General features: G+C 46.0%; 1 long non-coding RNA gene across 1 annotated transcript; it reads left to right on the top strand.

The window, feature by feature from the left end:
- The first annotated feature begins 1,192 nt into the window (after positions 1-1,192).
- On the top strand, positions 1,193-10,295 carry LOC138488419 (uncharacterized). The gene is made up of 2 exons (XR_011274662.1): positions 1,193-2,961; positions 9,751-10,295. It is a non-coding gene; the product is annotated as an uncharacterized lncRNA (long non-coding RNA).
- Positions 10,296-26,443: the final 16,148 nt, after the last annotated feature.

Raw genomic sequence — 26,443 nt, 5'->3', positions numbered from 1 at the left:
ATCTCACATGCAACATTTCATTTTAACCTTAAGTCACTAAGCCATACATTAAGTTTTCCTTAATGATCCTTTGCCGTTCATTACTGTTGACCTATTGCTTCCCATCGTTAATTCCCCAGTTCCAAGTGCTGCAACAGGGGGGAACGCCCGGCATCCCAAGTTATCGGCCCGAGCGAAGCGAGGGTGGATAACAAGGGCACCGGGCCGTTACCCCTCATTCCAGCACTTTGAACAGGGGATTAGGGCTATTGGCACCCCGGATTGCCAAAGCGGTAACCCGGGGTGCAAAAAATACATATATTTTCCTTCGTTTAACAGGACAACGCCGTGCGCATCCCGTTGAACGAAGGAAAACGCATTTCCAAGATCTCCGCCATGGAAAGGTTTCCATGCCAGCCTGCAGGAGCGGAGAGGAAGGTGCAGCGGTGGCGGGAGTGCCGCTGCCGCAGTAATACCGTAAGTGGGGGGTAGGGAGAAAGGAAAAAAAAGGGACCGAGAGTGGGGGGGGAAGATGGCGACAGAGGGAGCTGGCCGTCAGGCGGGATGGAACGCAAGCTTTCACCAGCGGTTCAAGCCTGCGTTCCTAGCCACCTGATTGGCTCCCCCGCCAGGATACTACTTTTCATTAAGGCCCGCAAACATATAATAACATTATCTTGATGCCACATGCCGGATATAGCAGTTTCTCTGATACCCCCTGTCATATACTTGTGCTTAACTGTCTCGTGCCACGTGGTATTGGTTTCTTAATGCTGTGATGTCATGTGATGTTGTTTCTTTAATTAATGCACGAATCAGCTGAAAACCAATGAAATCTTAGTGATTCATAACCAAGCTCAATCGCACAAACGCCGCTTCTGCAAAGTCCCCGATACAATGGAAAGCACTTGGTGCTTGAATGTACAGGTCTGGTGACAGAAAGACGCAGGTCTCTCGCCGATCCGCTGAAGAACTTTGGCACTTTCGATTCAGAAAATCTATGGACCATGCTGACAAGTGGCAATAACAAACGAGGTGTTATCGGAGTGACTCTGTTCCTGAAGTCGCTGAACCTGTAAACGCTGGGGGAAAATGTCTATGGGTGTGCTCACTTCAATTCACTACCTAATCTACAAGTCCCATCAGCCTTTGCCATCGTAGTCAATCGTAGGGGATCATTGGAGTAGTAGTCCAAAACATCTGGAAAAGCGCAGGTTGCAGACACCTGCGAGGCTTGTGCCATCCTTTCTTTAACATGCAAGCTATTCCTGCTTCTTCTCTGCTCTTTGACATGCTTTCTTGTTTCCTTCTATGTCCCTTGTCATCGAGTCTTCCTTCCTGCCCACTGACGTTTAATTGTTTCCATAATGTTCTCATGCCATCCGAAATTGAGGCGACATGACCTGGGTGGGCAAGCTGACTGTGCCGATAACACCCCGTTTGTGATGCCGTTACCAACAGGGACGCTAATCAAATACGTGTCTTTTAAAGTAAAAAAACAAAAAAAGTAAAAACTAAAAAACGTAACTTGACAGTATCTGTTTTCAGTGTTAGTTACCTTGAAGTAAGCAACATAGAAAAAAGACTGTTCTAAAGAGGTACGTCTTCGTAGATGTCCAATGGAAGTTTATTTGATCCTTTTTTCTTTGAAACACATCTTCAGCACCTGTATCTTCCAGGAATGTCATTTAGGGGTCACCAGAGGTCGCAACCGCGACCTCTGAGGTTTCCCTTGTGACATCTGTGGTCTCCCTTGCGACCTCTACAAAAAAAAACGAGTTTTTTTTTTTTTTTTGTAATGCAAGCTGCTGGGCTGTGGCCATCACCAGGTGGCTCTTTACTTCTGGAGTGGCTGGCTTTCTTGTTAAGGCCCCTTAAAAAAAAATAAGAAAAATAAGAACAGGAGTGCCACAAGTCTAAAATTTTTAGCACTGACTCTAAATCAGAAAGAATAGGAATACCAAATAATGTGTCTTTCTGGAATTCTATACAATAATTGCTAGACTCCTTAAAGGTTTATTTCAGGCACACTACAGGGGGTGAGTCATTGATTTAGTCTGTTCTTAAACGCCTCAACTCAGCCTTTCATACTTCTGAAGTCGATAAATGAGTACCAACACAGGTTGGGTGATATTGGGTGTATATTTTTTCTATATAAGGCGCTTAAGCGTAAGTGCTATATAATAACACATCATTATCCTTTGGTCATGGACGTCTGCTTGCATTCACAGTAATTTGGTAATATGGGCCTATGCACACTGATCTTAATGATACATGTGGCGATCCATTCTTGTATGAAATGTACATCATATTTTTCGTAGTGTACAATGCTATGTGATGCCACTTCCTGTTTTGTCAATGGGTGAAAGGTCGTTTTCCATCGCTTCCTGCAATATCACTTCGGGGTGGGGTCAAATGGCAGCAAACTGTGATGTCATCAGAGGGTCAAGGGTCATGTGATGTCACTTCCCCTACCCCTGGCATTTTGGTGAAATTACGTCCCTGTAATCTTCTAATAGTGGGTAGTAATAGGATGCAGGAGGACCATGGGGGTAATAGTGGCAGAGGCAGGCAAAGTATTGGTTAAGCAGTAAGAATGCAGCCTGATTGGTTGTGCGCCCCGTCTAGGGTGGTAATATTTCTGTAAAGCTTGTCATGTGAGGTTGTTCCCTTATTTCTTCATGTCATGTATTATTGTTTCTTGAATTCCCTCGCGCCGTGTACTATTGCTTCCTTAATGTCCCTTTTTTGTTTATCATATTCTTTGCTGAAGTCTTTAATGTCATATAATATTATTTAGCTAATTATCTTATGTCCTGGGATTTCATTTCTTTAATGCTCATGTCAAGTGGTGTTGTGATGCTGTCTCCTTAATTCCCTCATGTCATGTGATATTGTTTCCTTTATTCAGGGCTCTGCAATCTCTGGTTCTCCAGATGTTTGGACTACAACCACCATCGCCCCTTACCAGCATTATCAATGGTGAGGAATAATGAGACTCAGAGTACACAGCATCTGGAGAGCCACAGATTGCAGACTCCTGCCTTAATTCATTTCCTCCTGTCATGTAATATTGCTTACTTAATTCCCTCCCAGCATATTATTTTGTTTCCTTAATGCTCCTTAAGTAATGTAATATTACTTCCTTTATTTCTACAGCATGTTATTTTGCTTCCTTAATTCCTTCCCAGCATTTGATATTGTTTCCTTAATGCTCCTCAAGTAATGTGATATTGCCTCCTTAATTACTACATCATGTAATATTGCTTCATTAATTCCCTCCCAGCATAATGTATTGTTTCCTTAATGCTCCTCAAGTAATGTGATATTGCCTCCTTAATTACTGCATCATGCAATATTTCTGACTTAATTCCCTCCCAGCATAATGCAGTGTTTCCTTAATGCTCCTCGAGTAATGTGATATTGCTTTCTTAATTACTACATCATGTAACATTGCTTCCCTGATTCCCTCACGTTATGTTATGTTATTAGACCTTTATTTTGCACACATCACCCATGTAGAATTCTTGCAGCACTGAGCACTGCCTATGCAGTGAAAAGGAAATGGGGCCGAGGAGAGTGGGCGAGGGGAAGATTGGGGAAAGTCAGGGAGACACAGACTTAACTCACAACATGTAGGAACATTAAAACAAAAGGGTCTGTGATAATGATGGTTCGGATGAAGGTATAGTTTTCAGGGTTTGGCCAGAGGAAGTGTAGTCAAAAGAGGTGAAGAGACCTTCCTTATTGCAGGCAGAACATCCAAGCAGGCCATTATAGTCCGGAGGTGGCATCACGTTCAGTCATGTTGTGGATTCGTGATGGCCTTTGGATGTGCTCAAGAAGTTGTACGAGCTACTCACCAGGTACTCATAGTGGATTCTCTTCTGCAGATAGAGGTGTCAGAGGCAGGTACTGGCGGCGTGCAAGATGAGTGATGGGGGACAAAAAAGGAGGGTTTGAGAGGGGGTCTACCCTCCACCGCAGGCCGTACCAAATTGACTTTGGGTGGAGAACGAGAGAACGAATGCTGCTTTAGCATGTAGTGAATTTGTAAATAAGCCACTGGAATGCAGCGTGAGAATACGAAGGCAGCGGTAAAGTTGTAAAATAATGCATGACAGGTTGGGTGCAAGGAGACTTTCACATTAAGAACAAGACTGTAGGAAGACAACTCTCCATTATAACACCTGACTACCGAGGCAGTCTGGCGCCTTAGCACATGCATCGAGTCCTTCCTGCACTGCATCGGTATACTTATGCGAGTGTAAAGAAATTGTAGATTATATTGGCTTTTTTCAAAATCACATTTCTAAAGGTGAGTTTTGATATTTGGAAGGGTTGTCCAACTCTAGGCCTTGAGGGCCGGATCCATGCTGGGATTTCAGGATACCCCTCATTAATATTCATGAGATAAATTTGCATACAATGATTCTAAATGAATGCACATTGTTCCACATGAAGATGAACGTGGGATATCCTGAAAACCCGTCCGGATTCTGGCCCTTAACGCCCAGAGTTGGACAAGATGTTCATATTTTGTTCTCAGGAAAATGCCTGCCAAAACCCTAGCCTTCCTCTGGGGAAGCCCAGAGGTCAATGCCTTTCACCACAAGCCAAAAAGGTGCGATATGTATCCCTGGGATAGGGAAAAGGAGGGCTTGCAATGGATGAGACCTAGATTTTGTATGCAATACAGCATGCACTGCAGAGAGAGGGGACCGTTATTAGAAGACAGGAAGTTTGGCTGTGAGCAAAAACCTTCACTCAGAAATCACTTTTGTCAATTTGGTGGACACCAAATAAATTCCAGGTTAATTCAGGGAAGCCCATCCTATAATAAATAGCATTGTGTAAAGGTGCTACGAGTTGTAGTGATTAGCTAGTAAGACAATCACGCATGTACACATCAAGCACACAGCTCAATTTCACCATAAATGGCCAAGGTGTACTACAATCACCCGGGACGACCATTAGAGAACTCCTCTCCCTGGGATTCTGGAAGAGCATGCTCGCTGTGTCCTGTTGTGGTCAGAATATTGGTTTCCTGGGTAGGAGCAAGACCACCGATGGCTTCATGCCCATGTCTTGACGGTTGGTGCATATGTGTCCTGACTGGTGACATAGAGTGGTTGCTGGGCCAAGCATCATCAGCTGTGAAGGGAAACTGAAATCCTTGGAAATCGGCCTGTGGAGACAACCACGCCCAACTCTATGACACCAATGAAGGTAACTTGCTTGACCATTGTTGACCTCTACCATCAGTGCCTGGGCTTGAAAACCATGAAGACTAAACTTGAAGCGCTATCTTCACGTAGCCGTACATCGCTGTACATAGAAAGGAATAACTTATTATCGTTGTTAAGAACACTACCATATTTAACTTTTTATGTACTGCCATTGAGCTTGTTGGTTTCGGCACCTGTCCACAAGTATCATGGTGTTCAACGCTTTGCGCTTTGCCTGGTAGGTCATTTCATAGGGGCCTTTGAATAAGCTGCGCTTGTGAACCACATCAGTAGGGTGTTGTGGGATCTCAGATAAAGCATGCCAAGGCTCTAGCCACTCTCCAGCTTCTGCCCCAAAAGGCTGGCATTTCTCAGTTTAAATTCCGCTAATTAAGACCCGAGGAAGAGTAGTCCAAGTTCTTGAAAATGAATATAAATATCAGCCCAGGTCCAATCAAAGGATATCATCCCCTCCCCAGAATCTATTGATATTACTGCAGCATTTGCAAATGCTTAAGTATGGATGAAGAATTAATAAAAATGTCACCATTTTATGTGATATTAGCACCCGGGGCGGGGTAGCAGCCAATCGGGTTCAGATCGCAATCTGAAACTGCTGAGCCCGCGTTCCACGGAACCCGCAGGCTGCCTTTCCCACGCCAGACCGCCATCTTCTCCCCGCCATCTTTTTTTTTTTTTTTTTATATTCCCAACCCTCCTCCCCAGCCCGACTTACATGATTGTGACAGCAGCGAGGACCGCCACTGCCGCTGTTTCTCTCTGTATCCCTTTGCCGACTGCAACATCCACCCCGTTCATTCATAGAAAAGACCCCGCGATCAGCACCCCGGGTTACCGCTTTGGTAAACTGATCTTTTTATTCATGTTCTCTATTAAATCTGTACAGTAGAATGAAAGCTTTCCTAATTTGGGTTGTAGGGGTGAGCTACGATCTCCAATTGAGTTACTCTATGATCTGCTTTAGCCTCTGATATTTCTGAAGACGGTCTTGGAGCCGAAACGCATTAAGATGGAATTATTCTCCATGAAGCATTGTTGAACATTTAACTGAATGTATCTGCTATTATGAATAACCTGAATATATATTGATGGCAAGTTTTGGCAAAATGCACTAACTTTGCTATTTACAATTTTTATTAGTTTTAGTTTTAGTATTAGGGTTAGTGGAACGTGCTAACAAATTTGTCAATGAATTGATCCATTTGTCCCTAGCAAATGGTTTGGATTTGAGGGTACTTTTTGTGGATGCTGTGACAGCACACAGGGACACAACCAACATGCTCACGGAATGTGCGCTTTTTGAGCTGAGCAGGGTAGGCGGGCAGGTGGTAAAGTCTGTACTGGTTGGTTGGGTGGTGGGGCGCAATCTAGGGGCCACAGTAGCTTTTGCAAGGGAAAGACGATACCCACATTTGATAGGGTAGAGGAAGAGTGCATTGACCGTATGCGGAAGGATGAGGCTGGCAGTGGCAGGCAGACACCCACTGGACATGAAGCTGTGAGCAGGGATGGTGTCACTGGTGGCATTGCCGCGGCGGTTGTAGGAATACGTTGTTCCAGTAGGGTCAGGCGGTTGCCAAGGTGTTTGGATGATTTATAGTTGTGATTAACATGTTTTCTGTTTCAAGTCACATAAAGGTTTGACAGGTTTTCTTCTAGTTTTTTCGTGAAATGTTTTCTTTCCTTTGGTTTGTTTTCTTCTTTTTCCCCCTCCCTTGCCTCTTTTCTTGGTAGCACATTTCTCTTGTCGCAATAAGGGAGGGAGGTGTGCTGTGTGTGTGAGCATGCGGGTCTGTGAACGTGTGTGCCTGTTTGAGTGCGTGGTTGTTCAATGTTTGTTTCGGTTGGAGTTGGTTTACAATAAATTGTGGAGTGCCACGGATTGCTCTTTCCTCTCGTGTGGTCTCTCATTCCTTGGCAGGGCTACCACATATAGAGCAAATTTAGCGCAGGACAAACATGCCACTGTACAGGTCATACATCAAAACATTGGTAGCAAGAATTTAACAAGACATCGAGTAAACATTAGTAATAATGATCATGGTACAATATAGGGATGGGGTGTGTACAAGATGACTGACTCAAGGGTCCCGCGTGAAGGATGGGCCATTAAGGTAGCCTTAGGGCACTTAAGGAGTGAGAATGAATCCTATCCCTAAGGGTGCTTAGGATATCAATTCCTGTTCAGGGGTGGAGGGTTGTGTGGGCTGCTCTGTATGAGAAAATTTGTGAAAAGGGCAGAAACAGGAGACACAGCTTCAAACGAGTGTAAGGTGCTATCGTCACTGGTGTGCGGCGTGCCAAGTTACGACATTAGAATTCAGCTGGGGAAGGCACACTGACCACGAGGTGGGTCAATGCAGGTCTGAGTGAGATGGAGTGCCGAGTGACCGCAGCAGGCCACGCAGGAGGAATATGAGCAGGCGAGAAAAGAAACTGGGGATGTTGGCATGGTTTCACCCAGTGTCGTCACAGCAAAGAGAGGGAAAGAGAACCATGCCAAGCAACGGGGAGATGGAGAGCGAATAGACACCTCAATGAGACAAATGGCTGTCTGGGAAAGAAGTGTGCAGTGTTGCAAATTGGCACTTGGAAGGATAATTGACACGGCACAGAGGACTCTACCGCTTGACTCGGCCAATCAAAATAGGAGATTCTGAGCATATACTTGCTCGTAGTGCCCAGAATCTGCACCAAATTCTCGTTCCAGATTGGTTGAGCCAAAAAGAACATTCCGAAACGTGTGCCAATGAGATTTAGGGATCTCTTTTTGCATTCACTTACTCTGATTGTTTATGCTCCTCAGCTGATGGGGAGAACATGATTGACAATCCTCTCTGTTGCTCAGGATCTCTGCAGGGGTCTGGAAAGAAGGGCTGGAATCTGTATTCTCTCATTCACTTTAAATAAAGAAGTTTTTCAGAGTTTCCAGTGAACTGTATTCAACTATTGTAAAGTATTCTTGTCACAACCCATAGGGTTGTCCAACTCCACTCCAGGCCTCGAGGGCCGGGATCCTGACGGGTTTTTAGGATATCCCTCATTAATATTAATGAGGAAAAATGTGCATACATTCAGAATCATTGCATGCAAATGTATCTCATGAATATTAATGAGAGGTATCCAATCATTGGCTACCTTTTCTCTTTGTTTTGCTGGCACATTGATTCTACATATCCTTAACTCGAAGCTATGTTGGATCAGTGGGAGCATGACACAAGTATTGAAGAATGGTAGTGGAGTTGAGACGGGGGTGGGGAGCAGATTACAAAGTGATATAAAGAATATTGTATTCCTATCACATATAAACACAAAATTGCATGTCATCAAACTCCTTCGCCATCAGCTTTGTTCCTCTATATCACAAAACTCGTCAGTGTCCTGCAATATTCTTATAATAAGTAAATCAAATGACTGATTTGTGCTGTACGGCAACATCACATTGTCTCAGAAAAACCCAGTCCTTGTCCTCTGTCACTGATTGATTTTAACTTTGCTGTTTATCCGCACAGTAGGAGGCTTAGTTTGGGGTTAAGGGAAAGGTTAGAGACTTGATTTTATTTTGTTTTAAAGGAAAAGCAAAAAGGTGAAAGATTTAAGAAAAAGAGAAGGGTGATGCCAGTGCAGGGACTAAGCTAGAAAAGGGGTAAAATGGGAGAAAGGCAAAAAGAATGAAAAAGAATGAAAAAAGATAACTGCAAAAAAAAATAAATGGAGATGAAGAAGCGAGGCAAAATGAAGAAGAAAATCAGCACAAGGACAGTTATAGAAAAGTAGAAATAATAATAATTACTGCAGCACAAGAATGATTGCAACAGAAAATAATGAGAACTTGAAAGGTGTAGAACAAGATGAAACTAAGGACTAAATGCTAAAAATGGCAGAGTGCTAGAAAAAGTGGCACACAAAGAAACTCCAAAGAAAGAAGAGTACATATGCAAAATGAAAAAAAGGAGAAAAGAAAATAACACCTTGAAATTGGGAGAGGGGTATGCTGCCAGGTATGTGTTATCATTAGAACTAAAATACCTCAACTGTACATAGAAAAGTATATTGCAAGGCGCCTGGGAGGGAACTTATAAAGGCGCTCGTCCATTCTTCACTGACTCACAATGTTCTCACAATGCACAGCTGGGGCACTTATCCCAAATATAACATGGTGGGAGGAAGCTTATCCATCATCAAAGCAGAATTGCCCTTCTCGGTCTTCATTCCAGTAGCAGAGTATTGCGGCTAAAATTCAAGCAATTCCAAAACATCTTATTTTAATGCATAAATGTTTGCACCATGAATACGAGATAACATGTGGCCGGATGGTCATGAACTGCCATTCCACCAGACCCACCTTCTAAAGATGTCGACAGCTTTCGGTTTACCAGACACGTTGAACTTTTTTTAGAACAAAATGACTTGCTGTATATATTGCAAAATCAGACCTAACAATGGCCCCCATTCTTGCTTGAGCATGCTCGCTCCTGGTGAGTTGCTCATTGTTTTGATATCAGTCTGCATTTTCTTACAGCCATCACCATCACAGGATTTGGAGCTCCACGCGAATCTACCGTAAATGAACAGGGATACACATTAACCTGGAAATTCCGGGTAGAAAATACTCAATTTGAGAAATTCCAGGGTCAAGCGCTGCTGTCCCCTATGGTAAAATAATGGGGAGTGTAGAGAGATTGCCATTTATAACAAAATTATATCTAACTCATTAAGAGCTGCCAAGATAATGTGAGAAAGAAAATACTGCATGCATCTGGTTTTCTGATATGTACACGAAGTGTTTTTGTACAGAAGAAGACCTTTACCTTTAACTATGGACCAAAGTAGACCGAAACATGTCGACATTTTGAAAAATGAAGATATGGAAGAATATACTTTCCTAGTGATCTTTTTAATAAGAGAGAGAGAGACAGATTTGCTCCTGACTACTTTGTTTTTGTATATTGCACTTCTCTCTCTCTACACATACATAGACTGTATGTTTGGAATTCTATTCGTACTAATACATTGACATTTTTTAGTCTGCTAACACCATGAAGCTTAATAAACTAGACCATAACATGCTTATTGTATCCATCTCACTTTTAAGTGGAAAAACAAGTCCCGGGTTTGATGGGCAAGTATTTTATCATCCCTGAATGCATACAATTCCTATATTATACTGGAGTTATTTATGTAAAGGAAAATCATTGTTTCTCTGTATTCTCTGCAGTTGACTCTTTAATGCCCTGTGTTTGTTTTCATGATGCATCTGTACGTTCTGGTAATGAGAAGCCTCCATGTCTAGCACCAATACCTTATGCTGCATTATAACGCTACTGGAACTACATTTCTCAAGAGTGTGTGGGTCTGTCTCCTGAGTTTCCCCTGGTGGTCAAGGGGCAACTATTGGGAGTCACCTGGGTGGTGGCCCCCGGCGAGTTCGATCCTCTGTTACTTATCTTGAATTCACCTGCTCTGTGTATCCTTTCTGCATGGACAAATCTTTCTTCATTTGCCACACTGTGCCAATATATTGTCTTGTTGCGTGGATGCCATGTGGCGGTGGCATTCACAGGCTTGATGGTATGACCTGTTCCACAACAGTATGCAGGTGATAAGATCGCACATTGATATTATTTTATTTCTATCGCGCTCGTACACACAAGCGTTTCAGAGCGCAACGAGGCAAGGGACGGGAACAAGGGAGAACAAAAACAACGATCTTACTAGGCCCAGTGACATTGAGAACGTGCAAGTGCATTGCTGTGATATCCTGTTGTGTTGGTATGTTGTGTTATGCTTGAACAGTCACCATCTTAAAATGGGATATTTGGTCCTTTTGCACACATTGGACCACGGGTGTGTGTATTCTGAAGCTCGCTCTTTCTCATTCTGGAAGTCAACTTGCCTCAGTGGGATAGATTGAGGTGGTTTGCCATTGGGTGCGCCGCAGTCTCTGTCCGCTGTCTCCTCCCCTTTGCTCTCTGTTTCCTATAAATCTCATGAAGTGTCACCTGTCCTTTGTCAGGTGGTATGCGATTTATCAGCCTCAGAAGGATGAGTCGGCCTTGCTGGGATTCAAAGCGGTGTCTGCCGTTTACAAACAGATCTCTGAGGCGTGGCCTTGCATCACTGAGGGAACTGATTATCGTCTCTCGCTTTCCCTCTCATAACCACTAGTAAAAGTGTGTGACAAAAAAGTAGTGGAACTGTGACACCAGCAGGGGGCGGGGTAGGCAAGAGGGAGTGGGGTGCAATATATGTTTCAAGCGGTTGTGGATGGGCCAGGTTGAAAGCCAAGTGGGTGTCCAGTGGCATGAAAGTGAAGATCCTAAGTAGCTCCCCTCTTACCGTGTTTTCATCGCGGCTATTTAAATCGTTGGTCTTTTCAACATGGTGTTTTCATCCCGACTGTTTTTGCTGCATTAAAAAAAAATATATATATTTATTGTTTGTTTGGGGTAGAGATTGGGGGGGGGGGTTGGTGGCAGGATGGGGTATTGGGGTGGGGAAGAGGAGGGTTGGGGGGGTTAAAGAAATGCAGCAAAAAGGGCGGTGATGAAATCACTACAGTGATGAGGCCAAGGGTTAAAGGAGCCAGGGTGGGAACACCTGAAACCAGAGCGCCCTAATGTTAAAATAAAATCCTGCGGAAATAGCCTGGACTTTTCTTGACTGTCGTAGATTTGAGTTTAGCTTTCAATGCTGTAGGGTGGTAAAATGAAGATGTATGCATTAAGTTCAAAAAGCACCGTTCCAGATTGGTGAACATGGTTGTAAAAAGCAGAGGAAATGTTGACAGTAAAAAATAAAAGTAGTGGAGCTCCACTCCGGATAGCTCCCGCTCACTTCGGCCACTGCTCATAACACTGCTTTGTTTACTCATCTGCAAGTTTGCCTTTCTGTGTGTCCCTCTCTTAAACTCCAATCTCTCACTCCTCCTCCCGTATTCTCAACATATGCCAACTCGTCATGAACTCCTCCCTTTCTTCCCTGATACAACCCTTCGCTTCTCTGGCCTTGCCACCTCCCATACTAGGCTCACGTTGCTGTCTTATCGCTATTAATAAAAACCTAGAATCTGTTTTTTCCCTGCTGGTGGCACTTAAACTGCTACGTGGTGCGTATCCTCCTCCCCAGAAATTTGGAAAAGGGTGCTTTTTGAAGTGTAAACACAGAGGTCTGCCTCCGTGAAATCTTAACAAAGGGTTGTTGTTTTTTTTTTTTGCATACTGCAGGTTGGCACTGGCCAGAGCTTTGAAGTACTGTGATGGTAAAAGCCATAGCTGGGCTTCACAGACCCCAGGTCATTTTCCAAGTCTGTTTCTTTGATGTCTTATCTTTTATTATTGGGCTGGGGCAGACACAGGTGTGAAATGGAGAGTGCTAATGGCCCCTTCCCTGATAAGTCACAGCTCAAAGGGCTGTTAGCATTCCACAGCCCCCCATTCTCTCTATTCTCCACACTAAATGCATGCATCACACACGCCTGAAACAGTGTAATGCATGCACACTTGCACATTTTATTCAGAAGATGCTTGTGTGAACAAGTCTGTCATGTGAAGACAAGTAGGGCAATACACAGAGATGTCTGGTTGTCTTGTGCAGGTAAGACATGTTCAAGCATCCTTGTGTTGTAATTGTTTACAGACTCCTTGATTTTGGGAATAAGGGTTATTTCAAATTAACCTTGAAAACAAAGTAAGGGGGTATTTTATAAAAATGGGGATGAGCATGGGTACAGCTTTAAACTGAGAGTGCCACCACCAGGGGTTTTTCTTTAACACTTGCAGAGTGGTGCGAGCCACCTTGGAACATCTGAATTCGGAATGATCATACGTCACAGCAATTATTAAGGTTAATATCACTTACAGAACAGTGCTTACTTGTGGTGGCAACTGTCATTGAGGCAGCTCTCAGACCCTGGAAAAGAGCAGGCTAGGAATGCAGCATTGGAAACTGGGAAGGGAAGAACAGGTAGGAACCAGGAGAGTGCGGTGAAGGGAAGCATTTGATTGTATATCTCAGTAAGCGGGGTAGGTGAATGAGAGACGGAGAGACTGTGAAATTACATACAGTTATTTAAATATTTTGTATAGCAGTGTAAGTTGCCTTATGGCCACCTTAAAGTGCCTGTCAACCTTGTGAACAGTATCTTCAGTTGATTGGCTGTTGACTCAGTGGCAGAAGTGTATCAAAAATGGTAGTGGAGCTGTGACCCCAACAGGGGACAGAGTAGGCAGGAAGGGAGCAACCTCCAACACATTTTTCAAAGGTTGCAGTCATGCTCTTTGACAGCCAATTGAGTTTAAACAGATCTAATTTAAACTGGAACTGTTATTGGGTGTTAAAGTGGAGAAGTGTGAAAAAAGTAGAGGAACTGTTAACAGTAAAACAATAAAAGTAGTGGAACACTGTTCCCGGCAGTTCCCATTCACTTCGAGCACTGGATTGTCTGATCGGCCAATGTGTTATTTCATCTGCAGTTTGATGGCAGTGATCAGCAGAATGTTCTTTTCCGGTTGTTGGGGACCTGGCCCCTCATCCATAGGTGGAGTTTCCCCGGTCTAATCTGCTATGGGTTGGACAGCCTTAGCAGAAGACTTACTTGCCGGTATAAACTCGGAGCAATTGGACAAAGGGGCGGGTTCCTTTCCAAGCAGACGGAGGCAATGTGGGACCTCTCCTAACCACGCCATGCCTTGCAATGAAACTCACACCAGCTCACATCAGAGAGAAATATGGGGTCCGCAGAAAAGCAGTGAGATAGATAAAAGCGTGAAGAAGAAAGTAATAGAACAGAGAGAGGACAGGTGGTGTAGATCACATAAGAAAAACAAGCATTGTGAATGCCAACTGCTTTGCTTTTGCATAAGCAAAATAGGGCTAGCGCTTCCTTGCCATAAGATAACACCAGTTGGACAATAATGTTAGTACCTGGGCATATTAAGGCAATGCATGGCAAATACTTTTGTATATGCCTGTACAAGAGCCAAAACTATTGGTTTTGCCATTGCTCGTTTTGGACAGGACTACAGCAGTAACAGAAGCACAGACACACATATTGTTCATAAATGAGATGACTCAGAAGCACAGAGCTTGCTCGGAGAGATCCCAGACAGGGGGGGGGGAGGTGTCGGGCGGGTAGTGACTGGCAATGGCCATAGAGACTGTCATGACCATGTGTGGTCAATGGGAGGGTAAAAAGTCAAGCAAAACTCACATCGTGCATGCCTCGCCTCCCATCTAATCTCTCTGCTATCCTCACTTCTCATGGCAACAGGCATTGCTCACAGCACCATCTAATAGCCAAGACCCATGAGGGGGGGGAGGAGAGAGAGAGAGAGAGAGAGAGAGAGAGAATAAGAATGAAGGCAGAGTGAGCAGGAGAGTGACACAGAGAGGGGGAGGATGGGGGTAGAATGGTAGAGTAGGAGGGGGCACAAAGGGAATGGAAGAAGGCGGGGGAGGAGGAAGCCTGTGTGCCTGAAGAAAGAGAATTGAAGGATGAGGGAGAGGTGGGACACTGGGTTCTATGTTCTTAGATCCTCAGGTTTTTTGTGTGGAATTTGTTAACGAATATTTTTGCCCGTAAATACTCATCAATTTAAAAAATATATATTTGGAGGTTCCCCCGCAGGCCCTCACTTTCCTATTATCTAGTCTGTCTTCCCACCCACCTACCCCATATATTCCTTCCCCCCTCCTCCACCATATTTTTCAATTTGTTTTTTCGGCAAAACAAAGTCTGGCGATGTAGCAAGGTTGTACCTGGAGACTGGCGACCTCCTTCCTTCCACGTGTGCCCTCATTGCTGTCTGCTAGGTGTCACAGCATCTCTTCTCGGGTGCATGTTTTCTGAAGCCCCCTGGGCCAGGTAACAGAGACGAGGAGCAGGAACCAGTCTGACCCAGGTGTGTAGTAAAGGAAAGCGTCTTCCTTTTTCTGGGTTGCAGTTACAGTTGCAGGTAGAAATACAGGGGCACAGGGCATGCGCTTCCTCCTGGTTCCCCTCTCACACAAGCCCACAGCCGCCACCCTCGGCACCTGGAGCACTCCAGGCTCCACACACCTCACATCGCAAGCACTCCTCATACACAGGCACCTGAGCTAGAGACGCTGTCTGCCTCGTGGCCTCTCTCGTGTCCCTCTGGTAGAGGCCACGCGGGCCACTTGCCGTATTGCTCCCCATCTCAGTAATATTGCACTCTCATGCACTGTTGTTCCGTCTCTTTCTGTCATGCAGTCTCGTTTTGTTAGTGTCCTGTTGCACTCTCACTCTCTTGGATCTCCTACAGTCTCATTCAATGCAGACCCCACCCCACCCTTCTCCTGTCCCTTTTCTGAGATGTCTTGTGGTCTTATTCATGGGCGTTGCTTCTCTCTCTCTCTCTGTGTCTGGTGGGTGTTGCGCCGTCAATTCTCTAGTGCCCCCCACCCCTCTCTCTTGCTGGCTCTATGTAATTTCATCCCATAAAGTGCACGGTGGCACGTTACTTTGTGGTAGATTTCACTTACCGCGGGTCCCCCCTGATTCACCTCCCACCCCCCTTCTCTATGCCTCTCTACACGCATCTATGTTGCCCCACGGTGAGACCTACCACGAAGTAACGTGCCACTTTGTAATCTATGGGAATGAAACCAATGAGGGGGGGGGGGCTGCTGATCCCCTCACCTTCCGTCGGCTTCTGAAAACCTTATTGCTCTAAACTGTCCTGATATTGGCGTACGTGCGCTTCATAAATTCGAATGACATAACATGGTGTAAACTCTGGGTCGTGGTCATGCAGTCTCTTTCACTGCTGTCCCTTCTCTGTCCTATTTCTGGTGGGTGTCATGCAATCAATTTCCTAGTGCGACTACTCTAACTCTGGTCCCTGATAGATGTCATGCATTTTTAGTCAGTGCTCTCTCTCTCTCTCTCTCTCTCTTTCTCTCTTTCTCTTTCTTTCTCTCTTTCCCTCCCTCTTTCTTTCTCTCTTTCTCTCTCTTTCTTTCTCTCTCTTTCTCTCTTTCTTACTCGTAGATGTCACGTGGGATTTTACCCAAGACAGAACTGCGCATTATACGATACGCATGAAAGTAAATGAAATAAACGTATGTTTTTTTAGTCTTGGAAGCAGACGTGTGTCTCCTCTCTTGGTCCTGTCTCTACTTAGTATCACACAGACCCTCTCTTGGCTTCCTCCTTTCTTTAGGTGACTTTACAAAGGCCCTTTCTCGGTTTCCTCCTGCCTCTAGTTGGCATTGTGCTGGCCCTCTCCTCGCTTCCTCCTGTCTCTAATTGGTATTGTGCAGGCCCTATCTTGTCTTTGTCCTGTATCTAGTTGGCATCACACAGGCCCTCTCGTGGCGTCCTCCTTTCTCTAGTTGGTATCACGCATGCCCTCTATTGGCTGCCTCCTTTCTTCGAGTGGCATTACAGAGGCTCTCTCTTGGCTTCCTCCTGTCTCTAGTTGTTATGACGCAGGCCCTCTCTTGGCTTCCTCCTTTCTCTGGGTAACATCACACAGGCCCTCCCTTGGCGTCCTCCTTTCTCTAGTTGGTATCACGTATGCACTCTCTTGGCTTCCTCTTTTCTGTAGGTGCTATCACGCAGGTCCTCTCTTGGCTTCCTCCTTTCTTTAGGTTTCATTACACAGGCCCTCTCTTGGCTTCCTCCCGTCTCTAGTTTGCATTGCGCAGGCCCTCTCTTGGATTCCTCCTTTCTCTACTTGGTATCACACAGGCCCTCTCTTGGCTTCCTCCTGTCTCTAATTTGTATTGCGCAGGCTCCCTCTTGTTCTCTCCTGTCTCTAGTTGATATCATGCAGAAGCTCTCTTGGCTTCCTCCTGTCTCTAGGTGATATCATGCAGGGCCTCTCTTGGATTCCTCCTTTCTCTGGGTAATATCACACATGCCCTCTCTTGGATTCCTCCTGTCTCTAATTGGTATTACGCAGGCTTCCTCTTGTCTTCCTCCTTTCTCGAGGTGACATCTCACAGGCCCTCGCTTGACTTTCTCATTTCTCTAGGTGCTATCACACAGGCCCCCTCTTGACTTCCTCCTTTCTTTAGGTGCCATTACACAGGCCCTCTCTTGGCTTCCTCTTTTCTCTAGGTGGTATCACGCAGGCTCTCTCTTGGTTTCCTCCATTCTCTCAGTGGTATCATACAGGCCCTTTCTTGGGTTCCTCCTGTATCTAGTTGGCATCACACAGACTCTCTCTTGTCTTCATCCTTTCTCTAGGTGGAATCATGCAGGCCCTCTCTTGGGTTCCTCTGTTCTTTAGGTGACATTACACAGGTCCTCTCTTGGCTTCCTCCTGTCTTTACTTGGTATCACACAGGCCCTCTCTTGGCTTCCTCCTTTCTCTAGGTGGTATCAAACAGGCCCTCTCTTGGGTTCCTCCTGTCTCTAGGTGGCCTCACACTGGCCCTCACCTGGTTTCCTCCTTTCTCTAGGTAATATCACACAGGCCCTCTCTTGGCTTCCTCCTGTCTCTAGTTGGTACTACAGAGGCTCTCTCTTGGCTTCCTCCTTTCTCCAGGTGGTATCAAACAGGCCCTCTCTTGGGTTCCTCCTGTCTCTAGGTGGCCTCACACTGGCCCTCTCCTGGCTTCCTCCTGTCGCTAGTTGTTATCACACATGCCCTCTCTTGGATACCTCCTTTCTCTAGGTAATATCACACAGGCCCTCTCTTGGCTTCCTCCTGTCTCTAATTTGTATCACGCAGGCCCTCTCTTGGCTTCCTCCTTTTTCTAGGTGCTATCACGCAGGCCCCCTCTTGGCTTCCTCCTTTCTTTAGGTGATATTACACAGGCCCTCTCTTGGCTTCCTCCTTTCTCTAGGTGGCATCATGCAGGCTCTCTCTTGGTTTCCACCTTTCTCTCAGTGGTATCACACATGCCCTATCTTGGCTTCCTCCTGTCTCTAGTTGGTATCGCGCAGGCCCTCTCCTGGATTCCTCCTGTCTCTAGTTGGTATCACACATGCCCTCTCTTGGATACCACCTTTCTCTAGGTAATATCACACAGGCCCTCTCTTGGCTTCCTCCTGTCTCTAGTTGGTACTACAGAGGCTCTCTCTTGGCTTCCTCCTTTCTCCAGGTGGTATCACACAAACCCTATCTTTGCTTCCTCCTGTCTCTAATTTGTATCACGCAGGCCCCCTCTTGGCTTCCTCCTTTCTCTAGGTGGCATCATGCAGGCTCTCTCTTGGTTTCCACCTTTCTCTCAGTGGTATCACACATGCCCTATCTTGGCTTCCCCCTATCTCGAGTTGGTATCCCCCAGGCCCTCTTTTGGCTTCCTCCCGTCTCTAGTTGGTATCACGCAGGCCCTCTCCTGGCTTCCTCCTGTCTCTAGTTTTTATTTATTTTGCATTTGTTAGGTGGTGATAGAACAAGTAAATTGTTTTTCAAAGCGTCCACACGGGACAAGGGAGGGAACATGGGATTGAAAATGTAGTACACTGGAGGATAAAGATGAACCTACTGTGCCTTGTGAGCATTCAGAGTGTGCAAGTGCAGAGAGAGTAGAGTGGAATAGGGATTTGGGGTAAGTGCTGGAGTGCCAGTGCTCGTGGGTGAGCAGCAGATGTAAGTGCCCAGTGTAGGAAGTGCTAGGGAGCGTTCAGCTGCAATAAGTGTGTAAGTGCAGGCCTAGAGTGGCATAGGCCAGTGGGTGCAAAGGCAAGTGCTGTGGGTGGGTGGAGGCTTGTGGTGATTCAGTGTGGGAGGCCAGGGCCCTGAAGGACACATAAGGGCCCTGGTCACCAATCGCAGCTACTGCTGGATTAGCAGAGATGGGAAGAAAGGAAGGAGGAAGTGAAAAGGAAAGTCTTGAGGAGCTTCTGGAATTGAGGAGATCCGGCCCAAGACGAAGAGAAAGGGGGAGGCTGTTCTGTAGGAGGGAGCCAGCTGAGGAAAGCGATCGACCACTGGCCCAATGTTCAGTGAAGCACTTGACACATAGAGAGCTGTTACCAAGGAACGTAGAGGTCCAGAGGTAGAGTATTTAGTAAGAGCAAGTTGCAGATAGTGTGGTCCCCGGCCCCAGACAGCCTTGTGGATGATGCAGAGGGATTTCAACATGGTACTGGCAGTAACCAGGAGCCAGTGGAGAGTTTTTAGGGCTGGAGAGATGCGGTCCCTGGGCTTGAGGCCAATGATAAGTCTTGCTACCCTATTCTAGATTATCTAGAGTGGTCGTAGGGAGGAAGAGGGTAGATTCAAGAGAAGGCTATTGCAGTAGTCCAGCCTAGAGAGAACCAGAGCTCTGGTAACATTGAGCTTCTGGGGGAAAGTGAGAAAAAGGAGAATTCCTGTTGAGAAGGAAAAGTTGAAAGTGAGACCTCTTGGCAATGTCCGGGATGTGAGGAAGGAGAGCGAGGAGAGCCCATAGAGGTTGGCCAATGTGAGGGACAGAAAGCGGAAGCAGGGGGTCCCAATAGGAAGGATCTCCGTCTTGCAGGCATTGAGGCAGAGATAATTGGCAGTGCGCCAGGGCTGGATGGCAGATAGGCAGTCAGGGATGAAGGAAGAAGAGGGTCAACAGGAAGTTTGAAGAAGAGTTGTGCATCACACATGCCCTCTCTTGGCTTCCTCTTTCCATCTATTCTAAATGCCATGCATACCCTCTCCCTGATGTCCATTCTGCTGTGTTTGGAAAAAGGTATTTACTTTTTGTTCTTTGGTGTCCTGTCCTCTTACCTTGATGGATACTATGCAGTCTGCCTCCTTGCTGTTCTCTCCCTCTGTATCATCTCTTCTGTCACATATGTGGATATTATCCCGTCCATTGTGGATTTTTTTCTCGTCTCTACATTTGATTTTCTTCTCTGTCCCCTTTATTCTTTGTCTCTGCACAGGGCAGTCCCCGCACCTTATGTCAAGCCCTGTCGGTATGCAGTCCCTTGTTCCCCACACTCATCTAGTCAGGCCTAAATGTCGTCTGTGTTTCTCATCACAGCATTATTTCGTTAATTCACAATCTCGCCTCTGATGACAACCTCAACCCTGATTAAGCTATTTCATTCAAGGTGCTTCACTGCCCTCTAGTGGCCACTATTTCATTACAACATGTGCTGGGTAAAAAGGAGTTTTAGGATCGATTTAGCAGTTTAATACAAGACAGTTGTTGGGGGTGAGAGTTAATTGGACGGTAAAAGGGGGGGGGGGGTGCTCCCTTTTTTATTGCTTCACTTTCATATCTTGGCTAACCTATTTTTCATGGTTAGACATTAGTGTACAGAGTTGGAGGCGACATTTTGTGGTGAATTTAAGTGTAAAAGTATGCAATCGAGATTCCGGCAGGTGATCGTTTCCATACTCCTTTAAGTACAGGTGATATTTTAGTAGGTGACTGAAATGCATAGATCCGCCTGTTTAGGGGCAGACTGGTCATTAACCTTGTAGGGCAAATTAATGCCCGCTTGGCCAGCTACATAAGGGCCTGTGAGGCCAGTCTCCTGTGCGTTTAGGCCACATCAGGGATTTAATTTTGCACTCCAACTCCTTCATCCACTAGTCCACGGCCTGTCTCGAGGAGAAGCCCCAGGCCTGTCCTGTATCGGCTCAGGCCCTCCTGCCCCTATTAAATGCATGCTTGTTTAATTTGCCCCCCTGCCTTCCCCCCAAAAAATGCTTCTTTACCTTCCCTTCCAATAGTATTTTCAGTGCCTTGCAAAAGTGAAAACACGTCCTCCCCTCTGTCCTGGGTGTGTGTGCGCCTCTCTGCCTCCCCAATCCCCTTTCTTTCTCTTGCCCCCATCTCTCGCTTCTCCACGTATCTCTATACTATTCCAACCGCTCTCCCCTCAGACATGCCTTTCTTGTACTTTTTGCTTTGTCGCTCTTCCCACCCTACATGGTACCAGGCGTTACCAGCTTGGATGCCATTCTGGAAGAGAGCTACTGGAGGGATCTGCCTGTCTTTCCTGTTGTGCCCCACCCCTGGCATAGCAATTATTATATGTTAATGAACCTACATGAAGACATTACCAAGATTCCGGGTACTTTCCATCTTACAGTGTACTCCATTTAATGGACAGCTATATAGAGCTTTGCATGCAGAGGTTGGCATCCCACCCTCGTCGCCAGACTGAAACAATGGACGATGGAGAGGCCCCACACCCCAAATGCTGCTTTCATGAATTCTGCCACTATGTTCACATGTACGGGCGTGTAGCTCAGTGAATTAAGCACTCATCTCAGACCTGGGGCCAGCCAGCACTTCACAACTCTGAATATCGGCAGCGCAGACTCAGCCCTTCATCCTTCCAATATAGTAAGTGCCATTAAATTGGGCAATGGTAAGATTCATTGTGACAGTGCTTAGAAGCTTTAAGGAATTTATTATGAAACACTAGACAAAATGTGATATTATTAACAGTGGCAGACAAATGCTGCCTGCTCCTTGTCCAACTGTTGATACCAACATTCCGCACAAGGGAGGCATCCGGGGCAGTGATGGCATAGAAAACGTGGCACTGCAAGGATGAAAGAACACTTCTGCCTTCTTTTAAGCGACAAGGCAGCAATTGGCAGGCACCACTGGGTCATAGGGCGCTCTGCCTAATGCAGGTGGTGGATTGTTACCCCTTGGCACTGTCTGCCCATCTTGGCATTTCTGCTATTACCACCGTGGCACAAACATATGTGAGCTAAGTGAATTTCTCTGTGTGGCCAGCCAGTGTGCATTGCCCACAGTTATTTTCACACACAAAATACATTTAAGATGGCGACCAAAGAATTGGCAGCCGGATTCCTTCTGGAGCCCCTCTTTTATTTCCATGGTTCTTCAGATCATGGGGTGGTAACAGAGAGCAGGCGAGGTTGTCCAGGGTCCAATGACAGACAGAGGGGCATAGCATCCTGATTGGCTGGCCTAATAACCACAGTGCTAACACAATATCACCTTTGTACATGCAAAAATCACCTCAGCCCTTCCCAAACTACACTGACTTCCGGTTCTCACCATGTCACGCAGTGCGCCAGTCTGATATGATTTTGCCATTGTCCCAGGGTCAATATAGCTGACAGCAGAGGCGAATTTTTGCGCTGGTTTCTGCGGATGTCACTAATCCTGGCGCCGGCAGCCTGTGTCTTGCCCGAGCGACCATGGCTGTAGACTGTTACCAATGCCAGCCTACAGTAACAATCTAAAGCCACGGTTGCCCTGGAGACAGTGAGTGTTGATGATGGGCGGTGTGGCGGTCGATTGTCGCAGCAATCCATATCCATATTTGGGGCCAATATAACACAATTCTCCTGCAAATTATGGGGTCCCTCAGTCCTTGGTCCTTGGTTTCTTCTGCTTGGTCACCAGGACAATTAGATGTTGGTGGCAATACCATGCTTCAAACACACACACATTGAAAAGCCTATGATGCAGGGGCATAGCCCTGCAAACCCAAGACCCCGACTTCACCCCTGCTTGGGTTGTTGGCTGTAATCCATAATTGACACCCACATATCTGGAGCAGGCTTGCCGACTGCTTCTTTCGCTGTTGCTAGTTACTTTCATGATAGCGTAAACATGTTGTCAATTGCACTTCATTTCTTGTAAGACAATGCATGCTTACACATCAAAAGTGGAGCACGCCAGAGAACACTGCATGAACTTTAACCCCTGCAACACATTATATCACTTTGCAAAGGTGGATATTTTTGCCAGAGAATAATCTTGTCAGAAGCCTCATACGGAAACATACTTTCATTCAAACCTGCAGTGTCTAGCAACAACAAAACCCATGAAAAATACAGAGAAAGAGCACAGTGAAAGCAAGTAGCAGAACATAACAGACGCAATAACATAAGACTTCTATTCAATTAAATTAATAACTGATATTCTCAAAGTTTTCCTGATGTTTTTGTTTAGGGTCCCAAGGTTATCCGGCAAGCCTGCGGATGGAGCGCGTCACGCGTTGGTTTGTATGAAGAATGGTCTAGCCATTGGGACTGGATACCATGGTGTGCCACGTGGAGTAGATTTCCCCACTGTCATTTCACTGCACAGTGGAGGTGTGTAAACACACACACACCCTTCAGTTTAAATAACATTTCACAGACAGATCGTTCTATGATTATAAATCGGCACCTAGAGGCTGTATGGTAATCATATTTAGTGGCAGGCAGTGAACTCTTAAATGTATTTTCTTGCTGATAAGGAACAGACTTTAGCAAGCGATTTAAGAGCAGCACTCAGTTCAAGCCAATATAACACTGATTATTGTGTTCAGCAACTGTGTAGAGCAGAATGCACTTGCACTGAAGGAGAAGGAAGAACTAACCTTCTGCAGTAAGCTGTAGTAGCTTGTGCTGTCTGGTTCTTTTTCAGACTCTGGTGAAAAGTTGCATACACTGACCTAGTGATATTTATCACTTTATCTTTGGAACGTACACCTGATGAAGGCTCTAGGAATACCGAAACATGTTGTACTACACACACACCTCTGGTAATAAGCAAGTGGAAAATAACTGAGCGTCGGTGCACCAAATCAGGTCTTAATGTGACAAATGTGAATTAATCACTGGAGACGTTTTCTGCTGATGGATTACGAATATTAAATACTATGGGCCTCATTACGACCCTGGCGGTACGGGGTTAACGGCGCCGTAAAAGGTGCCAGCGCCGTTAACCCCGTACCGCCTCATTACGAGGTCCCCTCGCGGGACAAGGTAAGCACGCCTGGGAAAACCAGGCGTGCTTATCGGATCCCGCGAGGGGAAGAGGGAGCAAACAACGGGCCAACTTGTAATGGCCCGTTGTTTGCTCCCTCTCCCATTCAGCCCTATGGGGGCTGGAATGGGAATGGGGAAGGACCAGGTCCGGGTCCTTGGAGGGAGGAATTACCAGGCCTTCCGAACTCGCAATGGCCCGGTAATTTCTCATTCTGTGGACCCGGACGCGATTTCGGCGGCAGCCAGGCTGCCAATAGCGGCATCACTACCGCTGAGGTCGTAATGAGGGCCTATATATCAAAACATTGTACAACAATCCGCTGACGTGAAGCTGTTAATGAAGGTCCTGTGTAAATAAAGGAGAAGTCAGGAAATGTTCAGTGTTTCCAAAAATCAAGAGCCAATGTGCAGACTTATGAGGAGGTAAGTCAGATATCCAACAGAAACATTCTGCTCCAGTGTCAACTCCTTTCTCCAGGTTGCAACAAAGTAGTTTATACATTTGATCAGTCCTCCCTTCAGGAGGTTACCTCCAGAAAGTGTTTTCTGCTTTTCTTTGCTGCTTCATTAGAGATTCATCCCAAGATGCAATGGTTGAGCGGGAGATACCAAGGTTTGCTGGAGTGCGGGTTTCCTATGTAATATTTTGCATAGATGATACAGGTTTCTAAAATCTATTTTGCGTTACTTAAGCAATAAGCCCCAAGCAGAGGCCTTAACGCAATGCCCCCCCCCAAGCAAGGAGCTTATTGCTATTAGTACCCTGACCCATAGGACTGCGGTACTAATAGAATATTTTCGGGAGTTGTGAAACGTTTCACAAAGCCCGAAAAAAAGGAAAACAAATTCTGCCATGGAATGGGAGAAAGGTAGCCCCTTCTCCCTTTCCATGGTGGCATGTCGCAGACCGAGAGCGGACGCACTGGGAACAGTAGTGTCCCTGGCGTGTCCGCTCCCGATCAGGACCAGAATGACGAAGATAAGAGGGGAAGGGAGCGGGAGGGAGAGAAATCTGAGACAAAGGAGGTGGGGTGGCACTAACCTTGTCGCCAGGAGGGGGAGATGGCGGCCTCCAGTCCTGAGGAGGCTCAGAGTGGTGGGATTAAAGTATCGGAATGCCCCGCTCCGAGCCTCACCATTGGCTGGGAAGATAAAAAAGCCACGCCCCGCTGGGTGCTCTGATGCTTGCTATGGATCGTGTGCCTGGAAAGTGTGCATTGGTGCGAAGGCAAACTTTAAAAGATTGTGTGCCTGGGGACAACTAGGGAGGGTGGGGGTTCTCTCGCCATAAGTGAAAAAAAGATTTGAGATGGGGGCATCTAACAATAATGGAAGTGCTTTCAGACGCCTTTGAGATTCACTTATGTTACTCTCTGCCTGGCTGGGTGGGGCCATGAATGTGGCCCTCGTTTAACAAGGGTGTGTAGTGTGGGTCACGGCACTAAAGGAAGGGGAGTAAAGATGTTTGCGTCCGGCAGCTATACGCAGCTATGAAATGGACCAATTTAAGGTTGCCCTTGCTTGATGGCCTCAAACATGAAAGGCTGTATCTCACTGGAGCAGAAGCAAGAATCAAGGATGCAGTTTTTAACAAATAGGGCAGGATCCAGCAACCTGTGGATTCAAGATGTTTTGGGCGGCAGCGTCCATGATCCCTCACCATTGGCTATGCTGCTGCCTGGGGCTGGTGGGAGTTGCAGTACAAAACATCTGGTGAGCCAAGTATTATAATAAGTTGTTTTTTATATAGCCCTTTACATGGGACATATGTACATACATTACCCAATCGAAATTGATACTCATTTTTCAACCTCGGAAGGATAAAAGGTTAAATTGGCCTTGCCGGGATTTGAACCTGTGACCTGCAGAGCAAACACAGATCACAGCAACGAGAGTTTAACCCACTGAGCCATCTCACTGACATGTGCTAGAAATGGACAAAATGTACTGTGGGAACTCGCCCCCACCCGTTTTGCGGAGTGGGAGTGAAACTGTCAAAGTGATGTGGGTGAAGATGAAGAACAGAGGTGAGTGTAGAATAATGTGGGATGCCCTGAAAGTCAGAGGCTGGCTGCTTTGCATTAAATCAAAGTCCATTTTGGGACCATACGAATTACCACCGATTTGATAAGCGTGTCAGTGGTAATAATTCAAGTGCATGCTATCCTTCTGAACATGTAATGCCATGGGTTGTGGTGCTCATTTCATCTGTCACAATACTCACCCTAATAGTAACATTTTTGCAAAGTGCAAGTCAAATATATTGCTTTGAGCCATTTCATTCTTTGGGCTTGAGCTGTCAGGTGGTGCGAGGGTCGACGTGATGCCTAGCTGTTGAGGAGGAGAGATTCCTTGAAGGGGTGGGTCTTGAGTTCTTTTCCGATGTTGCAGGGGCGTGGGGGCGAGTCTGGTGCTGTGTCACTGCTTCATATGCGTCGTGTGGCTGTGCCTGAAAAGTGGGCATTGCTGAGAAAGCAACCTTGAAGAGGGAAGACCATTAAAACGTGCGCAGCATGCTGGAGTGCTGTCTCTTCGACAGAGCAAACAACGAATAAAAAGTGC

The sequence above is a fragment of the Ambystoma mexicanum genome, chromosome 9 (assembly GCF_040938575.1).
Source record: "Ambystoma mexicanum isolate Mex_15411 chromosome 9, UKY_AmexF1_1, whole genome shotgun sequence".
Lineage (NCBI taxonomy): Eukaryota > Metazoa > Chordata > Amphibia > Caudata > Ambystomatidae > Ambystoma > Ambystoma mexicanum.
This window is presented reverse-complemented; position numbering and strand designations above follow the sequence as displayed.